Source organism: Amblyomma mixtum, chromosome 5 (assembly GCF_055824585.1).
Source record: "Amblyomma mixtum isolate Tamu chromosome 5, ASM5582458v1, whole genome shotgun sequence".
In the NCBI taxonomy this organism is placed as follows: domain Eukaryota; kingdom Metazoa; phylum Arthropoda; class Arachnida; order Ixodida; family Ixodidae; genus Amblyomma; species Amblyomma mixtum.
In genome coordinates, this window is record NC_143016.1 from 60,230,642 (window position 1) to 60,238,919 (window position 8,278).

Below are 8,278 nucleotides of genomic sequence, written 5' to 3' on the forward strand. Positions count from 1 at the left end.
GACGAGGTGGCCGAGTGGTTAAGGCGTTGGACTGCTAATCCAATGGGCTCTGCCCGCGTGGGTTCGAATCCCATCCTCGTCGCAATGCGAACTTTTTTTTTATACTACTTCAGCCTAATTCCTTGGCCGAAGCCGTGATGACACGCAATTCCTGCGATGGCATAGGTGAAATGGCCAGAGCGAGAGATTGCTGCCCAGTAATGTCGGTGGTCAGAAAGGCGCACTCGCATTTGCGAGCATTATTTTCATTGCCGTCATGTGCCACGTGCTGAGCTAATAAAAAAGTACTTGAACACAACGATGGAATTTTTTCACGTGAGCTTTTTCTGACCTCTCTTGCCAAAGTTTGACCTTTGTTACCAAAAATTCAGAACAACCGAGCTATTTCACTGGCTCCCAGGCAACGCCTTGTTGATGAAGAATGACCACGTTAACGGGCACCGACTGAAGACACTAGCGGAAAATAGGAAAAGAAAAAATAGGGAGCACAAAATATTCGCACCGGAGCAACGAGCAGCGCCCTGATTTGTAGAGTTCGATTACTCTGGGCTCATGAAAATCGATATTTGATGCTAAAATTGGAGCGTTTCCGTCGCTACAAAATTGCCCCTTAGTTTTAAAAGTACGCTCTTAAGGATCTATACACTGGCCTCGCATTTTGACTTAATTCTATTTTTTGGCAGCTTTGATTGATTTGCGCACACGATGCAGTATGCGCCTGTGCTTAATCTGCCACGTGCCAAGCAGACTCGCTGCCGGTGCAGACCCGAAGTCTTGTCTGCACTTAATGCGGGAGCCCGAGAACGCTGTCGACAACTCAATAGTTAGCATAACTAGCACTGAGTGAACTGTGACACGTTAAGCTAAGTGGTCTCAATGAACTGATTAAATGCAATAAAGTATATACTGATGACAGCAGGAGGTCCCACCCTTACCAGCGTGCAGATGCTTTTTTTGCGTGTTGCGGCTTCTGTTATTTTCGTAACCTTGACACAATTAGTCTGGGACAGCGGGCATATACGCATGCGTTTCATTGCAGCACAGTTCTCAAAACTTTTTTCTCAAGGGTATGTAAATAAATAAAAAGCAGCTGAACGATGTTTCTGAAAACAAAGGCTGATCGAAAAATTTCTGGTATGCTTTATACAATTATGCGACGTGCATACGCAAGTAAAAGAAAAGAAATCAGATTTTATTATGGATCGCGTACCACCTTATGACTTCTCATTGCACTGTCTCTACCGTGGCCTAATGGATCCCGAATCTTGCCTCATGATGCGGATAAGTGACCAGTGCATAAAGGAACAACGCGGATGCAATCTGATGGGTATATCTTAACAACACACTTGATCCGAGAAGGCATAGAAAGATGTTCGTATTTCGCAGCTCCGTCTGTGTCATATTCAACTAGACTGCGTGCACTTTGGACGTACGGGAAAAGGTGAAAAATTGGCTACAGCGGAAATGTCATGCTGCTGGCTATTTAGGGATGCCGATACATCTCAGGTTTAAAACTTTCAGATCAAACAACTTTACTGTTGTTTTTCTCTCTTCTGTAGCAAGCGATATTCTACTAAATATGACGTCGCTCTACCATAGCGCAGATTTAGAGAGATGGAGAGAAGCCCTTTAATTTCTGTACTCAGTCGACCCACATCACAGATGAGGACTCCCACCCAGAATACCTCGCCATCTGGCGACACTCAAATGAACGCTCCGCTTAGTGACAACTGCGACTGGATCGAAACTGTGGAACATATCCTACTTGAGTGCCCTGCCTCTGCTGACGAGCGTGCGTACTGCGAACATTGCATGGAGAAGCTCTCCGCAGTGCGTCTAACAATAGACAGTGTTTTAGGTCTCTCAGCCTGCCCTAGGCAACCAAGACATGCAATGAACTTTTGTTTGCAAATTTAAAGGACATTGGACATCTTGACAAGCTCTAATTTCACCTTGCATGTTATCTTCAACCATTCTTCATGCAGTGAACTTTGTCAGCTCATATGTCGGACAATGCACATCGTCATTTCATATGTAACATATTACTCGCCGATGCACCTTAGTACGCGTTTATTTATTACGCTTAGTACGCATTTATTTCACCTTTTCCGCACCGCTCTTCTGCCGCCTTTATCTCCAAAGTTCCATTCACGCAATTTTTGTTGCTGCCATCCCCGTATAAAGTAATTTACTGATGTTTTGTACCGTTCGGGCACAATCGGCGAACGAGACAAGAGAACTTTTAGGACCTAGTACTTGTTCATATTAACGAAAACAAATATTTAAAAAAATAGCGCAACGTTGATAAACGCGTGACCGCTGGTTCACGCGTGTAACCCCTACGCGCTTTATGTTAAGATTTAGAGGCCCATACGTTACATGAAAAAAAAAAATAATAAACCCTCGTTTTGTTAACTTCCTTAAAACGGGAGGGACAATTCTAAAACAAAACAGTCAGGCGAAAAAAGTTCCACACTGCGACGAGGATGGGATTCGAACCCACGCGGGCAGAGCCCACTGGATTAGCAGTCCAACGCCTTAACCTCTCAGCCACCTCGTATTTTTTTTTTGTTCAACATGGTATTTATTACAGTGATGTAATGCTCTACGTACATGAACTATATACAAGCCATTATGAAAACAGTGGTAAACAATACATATTCAAAAGACCATGCACTAGAAAAGGGGCAATGCAGAGCACATCACTGATAGTGATCGCCACTCCGGTCCGTACTCAGTCTGGGCATACACGTCTCTTAGATGAACAACCATTCGACTGAAGTGATCCTTTGTAGACACAACAGGGTCACAGTTTCTGTCCATCATGCGGGTTTTCCAGAGGCTGTGCAGTCCATTCAGAAAGAACATGTCCAGGGGTTCATCAACAAATGGCAGCGCAGTGAGATAGCGAACAGAATGTGGAGTCAGATGAATTCTTTTTTTAAATGTGCGTTGCAGGATATCACAGAAGAGTACTGCACCTTTGCAACTGATGAAACAATGCTCAATTGTTTCTGGCTCATCACAAAGGCGGCAATTAACGGTAGACACAAAAATGCCCTTTTTATCTAACCATGTTCTAAGGGGCAACGTACCGGTGTGTAACTTAAAGAAAAAAGTCTTTGTACACGGCGAGACTGGCATCTTACGTACTCTTTTGAGTACGTCATGCCCCGGTAAACCAACATACAGAGAGCGGTACATGGGCGGAGGGAAGAGCATACTAATCAAATCCTTATACAACTTTTTCCTCGACACTAAAAAAAGGAACTCAGGAGAAAAACGAACAAGTAGGAAACGGACAGCCAAATACACCTCTTGCATTATGCCCCACAAACACGGACGGTCACAAACATTGGAAGACACAATGAGGTTGGGTAAAACATGAACTAAATTTGTTTGCAGGAATGAACGTACTATTGGGTGTGTAGTGTCACGGAAAAACATGAAACGTGACACTATCTGTCGGACATACAGGTGAACTAGACCAAGGCCGCCAGCGCTTACAGGCCGAAAAAGGTTATCACGCCTCATGGATTCAAAAGACGAATCCCACGCAAAAGTAGCGAAAACCCTGTGAAAACGCTGGATAGGAAGTCTTGCGCAATGAATAATTTGCAGTACATAATATATTTTAGTGGCGAGAAGCAGATTACAGGCGGTCGCCCTGCCAAAAATTGAGAGGCCATGGGGGACAAACGTTTGAGCATAGCGCTGAAGAGTTGACACGCGGTCTTTCCAATAATGTGCGCTATGCTTATAGGCACTCAAAGGGACGCCAAGGTACTTTGGTGGCCTGCATGTCCATGTTATACCAGCGTATTCAGCAGGTGTCGAACCCCAGCTACCAAACCAAAGACCGCAACTCTTAGAGCGATTAATCCGACTTCCTGACACCGAACCAAAGTCCTCCGTTAAACGAATAACCTAATCGATGCTTGGCTTATCAGTGCAAAAAAACGCAAGGTCATCTGCATAAGCCAATACCTTCAGTTCGTGGCCCATTATTCGGAAACCATTGACAGCTCTACTGTTTATAACACTTATGCAAAGTGGCTCCAAGTATAATGCGAACAGGAGCGGAGACAGTGGGCACCCTTGTTTCACCGAAGACTGAATTGGGACTGGTTGCGAGAGACAGCCATTAACAATCAAGCGCGTGGTACAGGATTTGTAACAAAGGCGTATGCCAGTAGAAAGTATTGAACAGAGATTAACGTGATTTAAACGTGCAAAAAGAAATGAATGGCACACTTGATCAAATGCCTTTGCCAGGTCAATTTGCAGCATTGCTAATTGTTCTTGAGCGTACGACGGAATGAGTTCTCGACACTCAGCTCTATACACCACGAAGGCAATCGAGCCATAGCGTAGAGTGTCCGATAAGGCTGCGCATGCGAATAAGACAACAAAAGCATTTTTAGGGCCTAGTCCTCCTTCATGTCAATGAAAACAAACATATAAAGAAAACACAACATTGATAATGGTGTGGATGCTTGTCCACGTGCAACTCCTGCACGGAGGCTTAAACTTCACATGGAATAAAACAAACGCACATTGTGTTAATTTCCCGCAACATGAAACAGTTGTCAAATAAAACAATTAGGCACAAAAAATTGTCACCTTTTCGACGAGGATGGGATTCGAACCCACGCGGGCAGAGCCCATTGGATTAGCAGTCCAACGCCTTAACCACTCGGCCACCTCGTCCGGACGTAGCAATGAGTTCGTGACGCTCAGCTCTATACACCACGAAGGCAATCTAGCTACGGCGTGGAGCGTCCGTTAAGGCCGTGCATTCGAATGAGACAGCAAAAGCTTTTTTGAGGCCTAGTCATCGTTCATGTGAATGAAAACAAACACATTAAAACAAACGCAACATTGATGATCATGTGGCCGCCTGTTCACGTGCAACTCCTACGCGCTTTCCCAAGTTTGTGAGGATTGAACACCGCATGGAATAAAAGAAACGCACGTTGTTTAATTCCCGCAACACAGAACAGTTGCTAAATTAAAACAACCAGGCGAAAAAAATACTAAGTTTTCGACGAGGATGGGATTCGAACCCACGCGGGCAGAGCCCATTGGATTAGCAGTCCAACGCCTTAACCACTCGGCCACCTCGTCCGGACGACGTAACGAGTTCGTGACGCTCAGCTCTACACACCACGAAGGCAATCGAGCTACAGCATGGAGCTTCCGATAAGGGCGCGCCGCCGAACAAGACAACAATAAGCTTTTTTTGAGGTCTAGTCCTCGTTCATGTCATTGAAAACAAACATATAAGAAAACACAACATTGATAACGGTGTGGATGCTTGTCCACGCGCAACTCCTACGCGTAGGCTTAAACGTCACATCTAATAAAAGGAACGCACATTGTGTAAATTTCGCGCAACACGAAACAGATTTTAAATAAAACAATCGGCCGAAAAAAAATAACAACTTCTCGACGAGGATGGGATTCGAACCCACGCGGGCAGAGCCCATTGGATTAGCAGTCCAACGCCTTAACCTCTCGGCCACCTCGTCCGGTCGTTGCAACGAGTTCCCGGCGCACACCTCTATCGAGCTTCAGTGCGGAGCCTCCGATAAGGCGACGCATCCGCAACAGCTGGCATAGTTCCAACCTTTTGAAAGCGGAGTCGTCTCTCTTGTGACCAGCTGGCAAAGCGCTCGATTGGAGTCGTTGAAACCGGAAAAAGAAAAACCGTTGGCTTATGTTACTGCAAGGCTCCGTTCGCTTTACCAATTTAAATGTAACTGTATGAAACTCTTCTTTAAAATTATTATGAAAACAAAAAATAATTGCGCAAAAGGACGGGTCGGGAAGAATGTCGCCGAAAAATTCGGGGTTGAACTCATTTTTTCTGCACCTTGCAAGTTGTCGCGTTTGTGCAATTTGGCGAGAAAAGATAAGCAAAAGGTTGTGTGTGGCATTAACGACAGGAATAAGTTCGTACAGTGTACATGCAATGTAATTTATCAGATTCCCCTGAGTTGTGGTAGGGTCTACATAGGGAAAACTGGCCGCTGCGTCAACATTAGATTATTAGAGCATGCAAATTCCTTAAATGACTCAAGGGGGCAGCATCTGCCTAAGCATTGTCACACTTGCAAGCATGATGACAAAGAATGTAATCCGCTTTTCGATAGGACTAAGGTTATCGGACGCTCGAGGGATAAGAAAGAACGGGAAATTATCGAGGCCTTGGAAATCGCGAGATTAGGGCCTGACAAGTGTGTTAGCGATGCTTCAGTACACCTGTACCGCAAGGAGTTGGAGTTCCTTGATTCCACGAGATGAGTGTGACTTTTGTTTTTGTTTTTGTGGTTGGTGCGCATGCGCTTTGCTGCTGAAGGAAAGAGGAGTTGGTGGAATAAATCAGTTGTCAGTCTCGTGTCCCGTCCTTTTGCGCAGTTATTTTTTTGTTCTCATAATGTCGTACCAACTAGCCCCTCACCGCACTCTTCTTCTTTAAAACTTTTCTAAGATCCTGTGCTGCTTTCTTTCTGTTTTTTTTTTCTATTGAGCTGAAGGTTCATCAATGATTCAGTCTGGAACCAGCGATGTAAGGCCTGGAGACTCAGGCAAAAGTCAGAGGTTACGTATGGCTGGTACATTATGTACCGGTCAACAGAGTTTGGTTTTTAGCCGCGTAGGCGAGCGCTTAAGAGACTCCCTTAGCTCTAAATTTGTATAAGATGAGAAGAACTCCTTACCCTCATCTTTCGAGACCTTTTGGTATTTAGGGATGCCGTAAAGGGCTCCACGTAAGGTTGAGACGAAAACTCCGTTGCCTGGTAACTTTTGGCAACGACAGCACAATGCGTTTAGTTTTTCGCCGTCTTCACCACTAAAACCAAAAAAAAAAAAAAGGCGACCGTCTAGAATTTTCCGAGTAGCGAGCGAAATGAGGGACGCCTCAGAACCTTAACAGCGCCAAACCGTTACCCTACCCTTATCACCACCGCTCATGCCTAAATCGCTTCCATGTTACGTAACGCCTCCTTGGGGATCCGTTTGCAATTAAAAAGAAAGGACAAAGAAACGGACAGCAGGAAAAGTTGGGCACGTTTGTGGTTTCGTAACTTGGCGCGCATAGCCTCCCACGGCTTGTTATCGGGTCCGTGGGCGTCGTTGCTTCTTCTAGGCACTCCAAGAATGCAACGCATGTTCACTTTCTTGCCGGTATCCTTAAACGACTGCGCGGAGACATATAATCGTGTTACGCAACTGAGAACCCGTAAGCAGAGAAACTGCTCCCAAGCGAACATCTGCCGCGAGCGTTCGTTCGCTTCCAAACTTCAGCCAGTTTTCCCCGTGACGCCTTATTGAAACAGAGGGCCGCTAGGAGCGGTGTGGCTTCTCTTTATGTAACGGCTTCTGAGATAAAGGGTAAGTTGGGATAGCGATAACATCTTTAGGCGGAGTGCGAAGCAATATCGTCAATCCCTGTACTCGCTGCACGTAAGCCTTTTGTAATCCGATCGGATGGCGTCGAACGGAATTTGGTGCGCAAAGGCTTAAGAGGCATCACATGTGGCATGCAAAACACGAGAGAAGGCAAGGCTTCTAAGAGCATTACATTCTTCGGCTATTCAAATGTGCAGAAAAAGATCGCTTTCGATCGCTTCTACGCGTCTCGAGCTTTTTGTTTTAGCTTTGCATACGTGTTTGAAAGGAGGTAATGAACGAAAATTAATTTCGCCGTTAATAAAAACAAATAAATCCTTGCATAAGCACGTCATTAATATGGAAAACACATTTAAATGTTTACATTTTGTCCTTCGTGAAAAAGACATGTGTCGCCATTTTGTATACTTGAAACTTCTCGCAATAACTGTGGCTAGCACTGGATGCGACTGCTTTGCAAAAATATTTTATGTTCTGAGATAAACATTAATAAATTTATGGGTATAAAATGATCAATTGGCAATATTTATTCAGTCCCACGGTGCAATCCACCATATAAACCGTTAACGCAGTTCGCAGGTGATGTCGAAGCGATAGAATGGCAGGTAGTAGCCGTGAAGCCGACCCGACCTTGTTTAGTGAAGACTGCTTTGCCGCTACAGTGCTAGCAGTATATCTCTACTCTGTATGTTGAGAGTACGTGCATGTATGCGCGTGTGTTATGTGTGTAACTTTCCTTTGTTGCGAGAAAGTTTTTACACCTTTTACCTTCTCCTCTGTCGATTCAAACATCCATACATTGATACTGCGAGAAAACGGTGAGAATACTTCATATAAGACGGGACTTTCTGACCCGATCATT

At 44.8% G+C, this 8,278-nt stretch overlaps 5 non-coding genes across 5 annotated transcripts; 1 reads left to right on the plus strand and 4 right to left on the minus strand.

Moving 5' to 3' along the window:
* TRNAS-GCU (transfer RNA serine (anticodon GCU)) lies at positions 1-82 on the plus strand. Its single transcript has one exon. It is a non-coding gene; the product is annotated as a tRNA-Ser (tRNA).
* A 2,396-nt stretch (positions 83-2,478) lies between these two features.
* On the minus strand, positions 2,479-2,560 carry TRNAS-GCU (transfer RNA serine (anticodon GCU)). Its single transcript has one exon. It is a non-coding gene; the product is annotated as a tRNA-Ser (tRNA).
* A 2,068-nt stretch (positions 2,561-4,628) lies between these two features.
* On the minus strand, positions 4,629-4,710 carry TRNAS-GCU (transfer RNA serine (anticodon GCU)). The gene has a single exon. It is a non-coding gene; the product is annotated as a tRNA-Ser (tRNA).
* A 335-nt stretch (positions 4,711-5,045) lies between these two features.
* Positions 5,046-5,127, minus strand: TRNAS-GCU (transfer RNA serine (anticodon GCU)). The gene has a single exon. It is a non-coding gene; the product is annotated as a tRNA-Ser (tRNA).
* Positions 5,128-5,449: 322 nt separating this feature from the next.
* TRNAS-GCU (transfer RNA serine (anticodon GCU)) lies at positions 5,450-5,531 on the minus strand. The gene has a single exon. It is a non-coding gene; the product is annotated as a tRNA-Ser (tRNA).
* Between the last annotated feature and the right edge of the window lie 2,747 nt (positions 5,532-8,278).